The sequence below is a fragment of the Benincasa hispida genome, chromosome 7 (genome assembly GCF_027475165.1).
Source record: "Benincasa hispida cultivar pf3 chromosome 7, pf3_genome.v1.1, whole genome shotgun sequence".
In the NCBI taxonomy this organism is placed as follows: Eukaryota; Viridiplantae; Streptophyta; class Magnoliopsida; order Cucurbitales; family Cucurbitaceae; genus Benincasa; species Benincasa hispida.
The window spans coordinates 29,952,990-29,966,201 of record NC_143484.1 but is presented as its reverse complement, the minus strand read 5'-3'; positions in this window follow the sequence as shown (position 1 = coordinate 29,966,201).

Below are 13,212 nucleotides of genomic sequence, written 5' to 3'. Positions count from 1 at the left end.
AAATGTTTAGTTTATTGTTATGTTTAAGAAGTTGATATTTATAGTTTAATACAAAATTATTGTGATAGTTAACAAGTTTAGTATAGTTTCAAAAGTTTAATATAGTTTGAAAATTTTAGTTTATTCATATGATATTTGATTTCTTTAGTATTAACTTTGATGTTTATAGTGTTAAAATGTTTAGTTTATTGTTATGTTTAAGAAGTTGATATTTATAGTTTAATACAAAATTATTGTGATAGTTAACAAGTTTAGTATAGTTTCAAAAGTTTTAAGTTTGAAAATTTTAGTTTATTCATATGAAAATTATTGTTGTTATGTTTATTGTGATAAGTTGATATTTTCTAGTATTAACTTTGAAAATATAGTTTAAAATAGTTTGAAAAAGTTTAATTTAATTTAATTTAATTTTTTATTTTGTATTAAATTTGAAAAAATAGTTTTAAAAAGTTTACCTCATTTTAATTTGAAAAGTTTAATTTGTTGTTATTTTTAAAAATAGTTATAAAAAGTTTAATTTATTGCTATGTTTAAAAATAATTATAAAAAGTTTAATTTATTGTTAAATTTAAAAAGTTGATGTTCATAAAACTTAAAAATTTATGTTTATAAACTAAAAATTTAATATTTTTTAATATACTTCTTATAAAAAGTATAATACAAAAAATTTGATATTTGTCTTTTTTTTTTTTTTTAGAAAATGGCAGGCAAATGCTTGGGATTTTTGTTGTTTACAAATGCTAATATGATTGATGGTATTGATGGAGTTGAGTATGACCAACCACCAAGTGGGAGTTTTACCATAAATGTGAACAGTGGAATTGTATTTAAACAATTCATTCAAATGATTGGGATGTTACTTAGTGTAGATATAGGAGCAAATCAGATAGAAATAATATATAGACATCCCAATCTAGAACCATCAGGATCAATAAGATATATGTCATTCCCTATTTCGAATGCACAGGCTATGAACTTGATGTTCTCAATGACAATGCCAGTGTCAAATGTAGTGCATTTGTATGTAAATGTAAATATGATAGGGGTGGATCCTAATACATCATTTAAATAGCTTGAAGATCCAACTCAATGTATCGATCCTGATCCGGAGTCAGTTGCATCGCCATGTGATAATGAAGATATGGCGGCTAACAACCTGTACAGAGACTTCAGAACAGAAACGGATGACAAATTTGAAGAGTTGGATTTCGATGGTCGTGAACATAAGATGCTTTCAGATACATTCAATGATTTGGATATGAATGTATTGGATAGCATTCGGGAACATGACCCAATTGTAGCTCCTGTGGACGTTGACAATATGCAATTGTATAAAGGAATGATTTGTCAAGACAAGGAAATGCTACAACACGTGGTCAAATGTTTTGCTATAAAGTGTCACGCACCATACGAGGTTGTTGAATCTACACTGATGATTTGGACAATTCGGTGTAAGAAGTGGGAGGAAGGTTGCAAGTGGAGACTTCGTGCAATAAAGAAAAAATCGCATGGCTTGTTCGAGATCACTAAGTATGATGAGCAACACACATGTTTTTATTCAGAACTAAGTCAAAGTCACGTGCAATTGGATTCATCAATGATTGCACTGGAGTTCTGTGATGCCGTAAGAGAAAAACCATCTATCAGTGTGGCACAACTGCAGTCCGACATGAAATCAAAGTTTGGATATCATGTTCCTTACCATAAGGTATGGGAGGGAAAAAGAAAAGCGTTGGCTAAAGTATTCGGTGATTGAGATGAGTCTTACAAATTGTTGACTAGGTGGTTATATATGGTTAAGCAGACCAATCCCGGAATACGAGTAGAGTGGCGAGTTCAAGAAACGCTTACTGAAGGACATGTTATCCTACTATTCAATTATAGTCAATTTTAGTATATATATTTTTTTTCAGATCATGACTTTAAACCCAGGACCTGTTGATCCCGATGTTTTGTACGACCAGTCCATTCATCGATCATATGTTGTATGGCGAGATCGTACTACTGGAGAAATATCTTGCAGACGTCGAGAGGCAGTTCGATCCAGTGCACTATCACTCTACAAGACATAGAAGTGTTGTTGGCGTTACCTGTTGACGGTGAGCCGGTCACCGGAGTGATGTACGATGACTGGTTAGAAGTTTGCCAACTGTACCTCGGTGCGACCCCACCTGCCGACAAGATTAAAGGATCGAGGTTAAGTTTAATATGGTTAGGAACACAATTTCGTGAGCTCACAGATGATGCAGACGAGAAAACTGTCATAAGATATGCGCGAGCATATATACTACAAATGATGGGTGGAAGCCTGTTTTCAGATAAATCAAGTCATTTTATTCACTTGATGTTCCTGCCACTGTTAGCTAACCTCCATGATGTGGGGCGGTATTCATGGGGTGGAGCATGCTTGGCATGGTTGTATAGACAACTATGCAAAGCAATAAAACCTGAGGTTCGAGAGATAGTTGGGTCTCTCATACTTTTGCAACTATGGGCTTGGGAGCGATTTCCAACAATGGCTCCACAGCTACATCATGTTAATGACGCTCAGTTAGTTGGACGAGCCTACGGTTCTCGGTATATTATTTTAATTCAATTTAATTTTTATATCACTGATCTAGTTAATTTAAATTCTAAATTATCAATTTAAAAATTTAGGTGGAGAGAAAAATTTTGTGTGACTAGGACAGCCACACATGTAGTCATACATGTTTGATCTGCTTCAACCTGAACAGGTACATTACACTAAACCTAATTGATTATTTTATTCACATTTTTATTGTATTTGTCTTTAATATTCTCTAATATAATATTTTGTGTTTCAGGTTATTTGGGAGCCGTACAAAATTATTGTGCATACTTTGCCTAATTTTTGTACGAATGGTCAAAACATATGACGGACGATGAGTCATCTCATATGTTTTCACATTGGTGAGTGGCATCTTCCTGACAGGGTGATGAGACAATTCGATTTTCAGCAGGATATCCCATCGCCTTATAATACTGAACCCGTACTGCATGATATTGACCTAAGGACTGGAGATTGGTCCGAAAAAGTTGCACATTTGGTAATGCGATGACACTATCGTGCAAGGTTTATTGCAGTGGGGGTTTCTCTTGAACAGTTTGACACAAATGTCACTCAAGAATATATTCATTGGTATAATAATATCACAAGGCGCTACATCACTCATCCGGGAGCAGATGTGAGTCATCTGGTAAATGAATGAATATTATCTAATTTTTTTTATTTAAATTTATTTTAAATATTGTCTAATTGTTTTATAATTCACAGAGATCGAACAACAGTAGACTCCGTGAGGTTGTGAATGATCCAAACCAGGTTCTTGCTATATCTAGTGACAACCAAAGCTATATGGAGGAAATTCATTATATGTACGAAATACCTATTGTTCCTCCACCAGCTCCTAGATGTAGAGGACCTGTTTGGGAAGAGGATGAGTTTGATGAGGTTGCACATAATGTGGAAGAGTTGCCCTCTATGACGCAGACGCAGAGTCAAACTGATTATGTTAGTCCGATGATGATGATGCCAGCATTTGGTTCAGGACATTATGACTCTTTAGGTTGGTCCTTCGTCTTCATACGTGCATGGACATGGTTGGGGTCGTGGAGAGCATAATGAATATTTATATTATGAAGCGCCTGCAGAGGTACCAGAGCAACATCAAGAAGAACTCGAGCAACCTCAAGTTCGAAGTCGACGACGACAACCAGCTCGAAATCGACGACGTCCGCCTTGTGGGATACATTGATTTTTGTAATTATTAAAATGAGATATTTAATTATTTTTTATTTTTATTTTTATGAGTTATTATTATTTTTAATTTATTCTTTTTAGAGTTTAAATAAAATAATAAATATTTTTAGAATTTTTTTTATAAAATGAAAAATTTAAAAAAGAAAAGAAAAGAAAGGATTAGAAAGAAGAAGGTGGAATGTGTAATAATTAAAAAGGAAAAAAAGGAAAATTTGTACGGTATTCTCGCTCTCTATCAAAATCTCGCTCTCGCTTAAACTCTCACTGTCTCTCATAATCTCGCTCTCGAATTTGATTAGCTCGTTAGCTCGTTAGCGGCAAAAAGAAGGAGATTCATTAGCTCGTTATTTAGTCAGACTTGCTGAGATGATAGAATCCGTTTGAAAACAACAAGATTTTCCTAAAAAAAAAAAGGTATTTAAAACAACAATATTTTTACAAATAGTTTGAAAACAACAATATTTTCTTAAATAGTTTCTAAAAGTACAATATCCTTTTAATTTTCCCGAAAAAAGCAGAATCGTTATCAAACGAATCTTAATTTATACCGCCCCATGTTGTAACAATAAATGATAAGTAACATGTGACTTTTTCTTCTTTTAGGTTTAGTCAGAGGAGGGAATGAGTGATCTAAAACAAAAACCCAATATTAAGGTCATGTTTGGTCTTTGCTTTTGAAAATTAAGTTTATTTTAACCACATTTCTTACAATGATTTGTATATTTCTTAATTACAATGGTTGAATTCTTAACCAAATTTTAAAAACAAAAACAATTTTTTGAAAAATACTTTTTCTAGTTCTCAAAATTTGGTTTCGTTTGTTAAACTATTAGTGAAAAATAGATAACAAAAGAAAAAAATTTAGAAGTAAAAGTAGTGTTGATAGACTTAATTTTCAAAAACGAAATGATTACTAAATAGGGTCTAGATTAATTTGTATTTTTTTAATATGCTAAATTAAATATGTGGGTTTAAAATTGTAATTTGTTAAGATTATTGTGATAAAAAAAAAGACCAATAGACATTTGTGTAAATTTGGATGATTTTGGACATAATGAAAAATGAGTCATTATGAACTATATCCATGTAGTTATCTACTTTTTAAATTATTGGTAATATTACGATTATTATTTTTTTAAAAAAACATCTAAATTAAATAAAAAATTCTATTTCCTAAACGTTTAGGTTTTGTTTTGTTTTTGCTAAAAAAATTTTAGGTTTGTTCATTGGACACTCAAATTTTAAAAAAGTGTTCAATATTATTTGCATCTAATAAATTTCTTAATCTTTAGTTTTAGATTTTCTAGAAAAATGGATCAAAAAATAAATAAGCAGAAGAATTTAATGTATGATGTGTCTTTCCTAATCACTTATTTTTGTCTTCTTCAATCTTATATTTTTAAGATTAGACCTTAATAAAAAAAATAATACCGTTTTGAGACTAAACAAAAGGATTGTACACAAATTAGACGCTAAATCTTTCAATATTATTTGCAAAATTAGAAATGAGGGGGAAAACCAATACCAAGAGACTCAATTTGTTTAGAAATTTCTAATTGTAACAAATAGTCCAAAGAAGGTGTAAAAATTGCTTTTAGAGTAATCATTAATTTATTAAGTAAAAAAGACGTAGTTATATTTGATTAATTTATTAAAAAATGTGATGTATGAAAAAGTGAATTTTTATAAGAAAAAATGAATTAATAAAATATATAAAAGATTTTTTGTACCAATAGAAAAAAATATTATATATATATATATATATATATATATTATATATTTATATTTATATATATATATATCTATATATAATGTGTTAAGAGTCAAACTATTGGTAGCATTTATGAAGGTTTTCTTGTCTCAAATTTTAATTTATTAAAAGTGGAGAAAAAGTATGAAAAATAATGGAAGCCCTCTAGAAGTGTTTTTTCTCTTAATAGGTCAAGCATATAATAGATGACTAAAATGTCCTTTATATTATAAATATTATAAAACTAAATATCCAATACTTAGTATCCAAAATGGAAATTCATGTGACTTGTAGTTATCCATGATTTGTGTCCATGTAAGACCAAATCTTACCTGTCACTTTGCCTGCCTATAAATAGTGACATTTCGTGGATCTTGAAAACATACACATTGGTGAGAAATTTCACCTCAAAATCCCACTTTGAATTTCCATATTATCATAATTTCATAATTTTAGTTACTTTATAATTTTAGTTATCTTATTTTATTAGTATATTATATTTTATCCATATCCGTATTCCCGTTGTGCTCCTCATTTTTACAACACGTTATCAGCACGAGCTCCTGTCGCTTCCCCTGCTAAAGGTAGGTTGGATTTTTTTTCCTTTTTATTATAATTAATACATCAAATGTTATTTTGCTAGTACATATTAAATTTCTAATATAAATACAATGTTTTGTGATAGTGTTGTCATGACAAACCTTATGAAATTAGAATTCTCAGCCTTTGACATTAATGACAATAATTATTTGTCATGGGTGCTCCATGCCAAAATCCACTTGGATGTTATGAACTTTGGAGAAACAATTAAAGAAAGAAATATGACATCTAATCCGGACAAAGCAAAAACTATGATTTTTCTTTGTCATCATCTCTACGAGGGATTGAAAAATGAGTATCTTACACTAACAGATCCTCGTATTTTGGGAAAAATTTTGAAAGAAAAATAGTGTTATGAGTGGATGCATTTGAGGTTAAAAGATTTTAAACCAGTAAGTGATTACAATTCCGCATTATTTAAAATCAGTTCAAAATTATTGTTATGCAGAGAGAAAATTACTAATGCTGATATGTTAGAGTAGATATTTTCAACATTTTATGTCTCGAATATGCTCCTACAACAACAATGTCGAGAGAAAGGTTTTAAACAATATTATGAATTAATTTCATGTCTTCTCGTGACCGAACAAAATAACAAGTTATTGATGAAGAACCATGAATCTCGACCAACTGGAACAACACAATTCCCTGAAGTGAATGCTGCAAATGTTGATAATCGTGATCGTGATCGTGCTCATGGTAGAGGTCATGACCGTGACAGAGAAAGAAATATTCATTATTTTTGTGGTAGTCGTTCTAATCATTCAAATTTCAAAAGAACCACACAAAATGATGATCACAAAGGAAAAACTACACAAGATAAAAATTCAAAAAGTGTTGAAAATAAATGCTTCTGATTCAGAATGACTACGTCAAAACACTTAGTTGATCTTTATCAAGCCTCCCTAAAGAAAACGAGAAAAATGTGGAAGCAAACTTTGATACCAGGATAATGACATATTTGACCCATCCCATATGGCAAATTTGGCAGACTTCTTTGAATCTCCTAAAGAGAAGAATTGACACAGTTGATGGAACATTCTTTTTATTTTGAGAATATCTAGATTTAGTGTTTTTTTAATAATTTTTTAAATCTATTTTCATGTTTTTTTTAGTAAATATTAACTTTTGTATATTCCAAGTGTTGTTTTTCTTATTATAATTTTTTTCTTTTAGTGAAGAAACCTTGATCATTTTCATATGTTGGGTGATTAAAATGAATAAAGAAAATCTATGTCTGGCAGACAGTGCAACTATGTACATAATACTTACAAATAAAAAAAATATTTTTCCAAATTGACAATATTGAAAGCAAAAGTCAATACAATATCAGGTTCTGCAAAATTAATTGAAGGGTTTGGAAAAGCAAATATTATTCTGTCGATACAATTGACAATGCATTGTTCTCTAGTCAATAAAAAAAGAAATCTTCTAAGTTTTAAAGATCTACGTTGCAATGATTATCATATTGACACTGATAATAAAAATAATGTGGAATATCTATATATTATCTCTACTATCTCAAATGAAAATGCATATTGGAAAAGTTGCTTGCTTTATCTTTTGGATTGTATTGTATGTTGGGTTGTATGTCCTCAAACTCGCAATTTGTAAGGTTAAACATATTCTATAATCAATAAAGATGTTATTTGACACTACTTCAATAAATTTGTTATTGAAATCTATAAATTGCACTTATAAAATCTAAATCCAATAAATTAAGATCCATGACTATTATATGAATACTTACTTTATGTGGAGACATAAAAGTGGATCAGGTTCGCGTAAATAGTCAAAATAATTTATACTATACGAATAAGGTTGGGTGCTTATTAACATTATTAGATGCGGCCCACTCTGTAGTGGTTACAAGTTGTTGTAAATGTGCTACAAACGAAATGATCCTGATTCGTTCATGAATTAACGAGGAGTGGGGGCGTCCTGTGTAATGAGTTTGCATAAGATTAGACCAAGAAATAAGTCACTCTTATTTTGTAACGTTGTTTACTGTTTAAGACCGACTATTTTGCTTTGATGACCGAGGTAACTCGATCTTAATCCTGAGCTAACTATGAAATCCTGTTTATTCGGGATTATCCTTAGAACATGAACACCTTGAATTAATGAATTGAGTGAACTTAGAATGATATCAATTTGGATTGATCAAATTGAATTTCAGTTTGAAAATATTCAAATTAAAATTAGGGTTTGAATTTGAATAGTTCAAATTCAAATTAGGGTTTGTACAATTATATTCGATTAATTAATCAATGTTTAATTTATCGAAATTAAACAAAATTGGAGAGTTTATAATATTTAAATATTGATTTAAATACAAGGATAGGATTCATGTTCAAAATTAGGTGTGTGATCAATTTAATATTTTGATATTAAATTATTATTTAATTAATTAAATATGTTTAATTACTTAAAAATCAAATTATTTTTTAATTTCAATTCAATTTGAGAAATTGAATTTTGATGTTTTAAATTTAATTCATAATGAATTAATTAAATCTCAAATTTTAGTTAATTTTTGAATTAATTAAAATTTGAATTTAAATATACAAAATTGGAAATTAGATTTGAGTGGGATCTTCCTACTTTTTCACACAATTGAGGTATTACCCTCATATACACACACAAATCCTATTTTCATACATGCAATTGAGGTGACCTTGAGATGTCTCCTTCAGTGCCTGCATGAAAAGAATGGATAAATTCACTCCAATTTGGCTGAGAAATGGAAGGCTAGATATTGGAAATAGGTTTCCTACAGAAAGCTTGTTCATCATCTAAAAACCCATTTTTCTTTTACAAATTCACTCCAATCTGAGTTCCACTACTCAAATTCAAGACTGAGAATAGTAGAGAAGATCTCTTGGTGGTTTACTGTTGAATTGGAGCTGGAATCACGTGAAGAGTGACTTGGAATTGGGAGAATTCATCAAAGGTATGTAGTTTAGAAACCATTTTCTGAATGTTCTGTTTAAGCATACTTTTAGAACTCAAATTAATTGATTCCATTTGCTTCTGTTGCATGTTAGTAGATCTTAATATTATACTTATATACGAGTAATTGAAACATATGCAACAATGAACTTGAAGTTCACGAATCTAGATATATTAGTTATTTGACATGACAAATAAGGTCATCTAGGATCTATAATGATGAAAAGAATTATTGAGAATTCAAATGAAACATCCATTAAAGAGCCAGGAGATTCTTCAATCTAATGAATTATCATGTGATGCTTGCTCTCAAGGTAAATTAATAATTAGATCATCGCCTCGCCAGCTAAAGTGGGAATTGAATCACCTGCATATTTAGAAAGAATTCATGATGATTATGTGGACTTAGCCTACCAAGTGGACCATTTAAGTATTTTATGGTATTAATAAATGTATCAAATAGATGATCACACGTGTGCTTATTATCAAGTTGAAATCTTACATTTGCAAGATTACTTGCTCAAATAAATAATTAAGTTAAGAGCACAGTTTCCTGATTATACAATTAAGACCCTTCGTCTTGATAATGCGGATAAATTTATATCTCAAGCTTTTTATAATTATTGTATGTCAATTGGGATAAGTGTTGAACATCTTGTAGCTCATGTTCATGCACAAAATAGTTTAACAGAATCATTTATAAAACATTTACAATTAATTGCAAGACAATTGCTTATGAGAGATAAGCTTCCTACATCTGTATGGGGACATGCTATGCTATTTTGCATGCAACATTACTTGTACGCATTAGGCCAGTAACTTATCATAAGTACTTGTCATTACAATTAGCTTATGACCATGAGTCATATATTTCTCATCTGAGAATTTTTGGATGCGCAGTATGTGTTCCAATTGCTCCACCACAACGTATTTAGATGGGTCCTCAAAGAAGGTTAGGAATATATGTTAGATATGATTCCCCATCAATTATTAAATATCTTAAACTCTTGACAGGTGATTTATTTACTGCTTGATTTGTTAATTGTCATTTAAATGAAACAAATTTTCCAACGTTAGGGGGAGGAATTAAGAAGTTGGAAAAAGAAATTACATGGAATGCATTGTTATTGTCTAATTTAGATCCCCATACAGATCAATGTGAATTTGAAGTTCAGAAAATAATTCATTTGTAAAATATAGCAAATCAATTAACAGATGCATTTATAGATGCAAAGAAAGTAACTAAGTTGCATATATTAGCTGCAAATATCCCATCGAAAATTGATATCCCAACACAACAAGTTATCACTATTGAATCTGGAATACGTCAGAAGTGTGGTAGACCAGTGAGTTCCAAAGATAAAAATCCTCAAAAATGAAAAATAATTAATAGTAAAAAATACTTGGTTGAGAATATAAATACCCATGAAGAAATCTTTAACATAACTAGTAAGGAAGGTGAAATATCTAGAGATAATAATAAGATTTCAATAAACTATGTCAGGACAGAAAAATGATAGAATCGATCTAATGTAGTTATTGACAACATTTTTGCATATAATATTGTTCTTGATATGATATCTAAAAATGAGGATCCTGAACTAAAATCTGTTGAAGAATGTCGACATAGAAAAGTTTGGCTTCAGTCGAAAAAAGAAATTGAGACAGAATTAAACTCACTTTCAAAACGTTAGGTTTTTGGAGCAGCCGTTCAAACACCAGAAGGTGTCAAACTTGTGGGATACAAATGGGTATTTGCATGAAAATGAAATGAAAATAATAATGTCATAAGATATAAAGCAAAACTAGTTGCACAAGGTTTTTCACAAAGACATGATATTGATTATGAGGAGACATATTCTCCAGTGGTGGATGCAATTACACTAAGATATTTAATTGATCTGACTGTGTATGAAAGTCTAGATATGCATTTTATGGATGTAATTACAACATATTTATATGGATCTCTTGATAGTGATATTTATATGAGAATTTCAAAAGGATTTAAGATACCTGAAGCATATAAATCAAATTCCCGGAAATTGTATTCAATAAAGTTACAAAGGTCATTATATGGATTGAAACAATTAGGACGAATGTGGTACAATCACATGAGTGGATATTTGTTGAAAAAAGGATATCAAAATAATCCAATATGTCCATGTGTTTTTATAAAGAAATCACAATCAGGATTTGTTGTTATAATTATATATGTTGATGACTTAAATATAATTAGAATTTTTGAAGAGTTTTCAAAGGCAATAGAATATCCTAAGAAAGAATTTTAGATGAAAGATTTCGAAAAAACAAAATTTTGTCTTGATTTACAAATTGAACATTTAGTAGATGAGATATTTATTCATTAGTTAACTTATACAAGAAAAATTTTGAAAAGATTTTATATGAACAAAACACATCCACTGAACATTTCCTTGAAAGTTCGTTCACTAGATGTGAAGAAAGATATATTTCGACCTCGAGATAATAACGAAGAACTTCTTAGTCCTGAAGTACCATATCTTAGTGCAATTAGTGTACTTATGTATCTTGCTAATAATACATGACTAGATATTTCGTTTTTAGTAAATTTATTAGCTAGATATAGTTCTTCTCCAACGAAAAGACATTGGAATGGAGTTAAACATATACTTTGTTGTCTTCGAGGAACGATTGATATGAGATTGTTTTATTCAAATAAATCAAATTTTGATCAAGTTGGTTATGCAGATTCTGGATATTTACGTGATCCATACAAAGCTAGATCTCAAACAGGTTATCTATTCATATCTGAAGGAATTGTTATATCATGGTGATTAGTGAAACAAAACATAACAACTACTTCAAATCATGCTGAAATCCTCGCTAAGATTAATGACTCGGCATATTCATGGAACATGTGGTTTGTTTTTTAGTAAAATTCTTCCAACAATACTATACGAAGATAACATAGCATGCATATTTCAAATCAAAAGAGAATATATTAAAGGAAATAGAACAGAGCATATTTCACCAAAGTTTTTCTACACTGAAGAAAATGGCGACACCACTATACAACAAATTTTTTTGACTTATTGAGGCCTTACCTACTGCAACCTTTGAAAAATTGGTGCATAAAATTGGAATGCGGCGATTATGAGATCTCAAGTAATATTTTCATGAGGGGGAGAAAATATATTGTATTCTTTTAGGATATTAAATTTTATGAAATGTGTACTTTTTTTCCTTCAGTAAGATTTTTTTCTCATTGGATTTTTTTTTCCTAGTAAGGTTTTAACGAGACATATTTCATACATATATATGGGCACTTAAGGGGGGAGTATTATTAATATTATCAAAATAGATGTCCAATGCTCAGTGTCCTAAAAGTCATGTGTCAATCATCTTTGTTGTCCCATATAGTTATTCATGTTTGGTGTCCATGTAAGACCACACTCTACTTGCCACTTTGCCTATAAACAGTGGCATTTGGTAGATCTTAAAAACACACATTGGTGAGAAAATCCACCCCAAAATCCCACTTTGAATTTTCCATATTATCCTATTTTCATAATTTTAGTTATTTTATTATTATATTATATCTTATTCACATCTATATTCTTGTTGTGCTCCTAACTTTTACAACACTTTAAATGATTATTATTTTGTAGGGATTATGATGTAATACAAATGTAGATTGGACTCTTGTTTCGTAATCACGCTTAAATGGAGTATTTAGAGTTAAAAAGTATAATCTAGATCATGAAGGACACAAAAAGACGATTCTGCCTCGATGCTCTAAAATCCAAAATCCTATTTATAGAAACGTGATAGCATCACAATGCTATTAACGCTAATTTATTACATTCAACACAAACAAACACAAGCTATCACGTTTCTACAATATACAACGTTGGAGATCGAACTTCAAACTTCGAGATTAATAGTTCAGTTTATCACATATATTTGTATACTATTTCTCTAAATTATTCACTAGAGACTAATATAACTTGTATGGTAATGAACGCCAATCATTAGTTAAGATATTTATATATTCTAAAAAATTGAAGGTCTTCTCTTATTTATTAAACTAAAGAAAGTGGTGATTTATATTCAATCGAAATCTAAGATTTAAATGAGACTGGTCATGTTT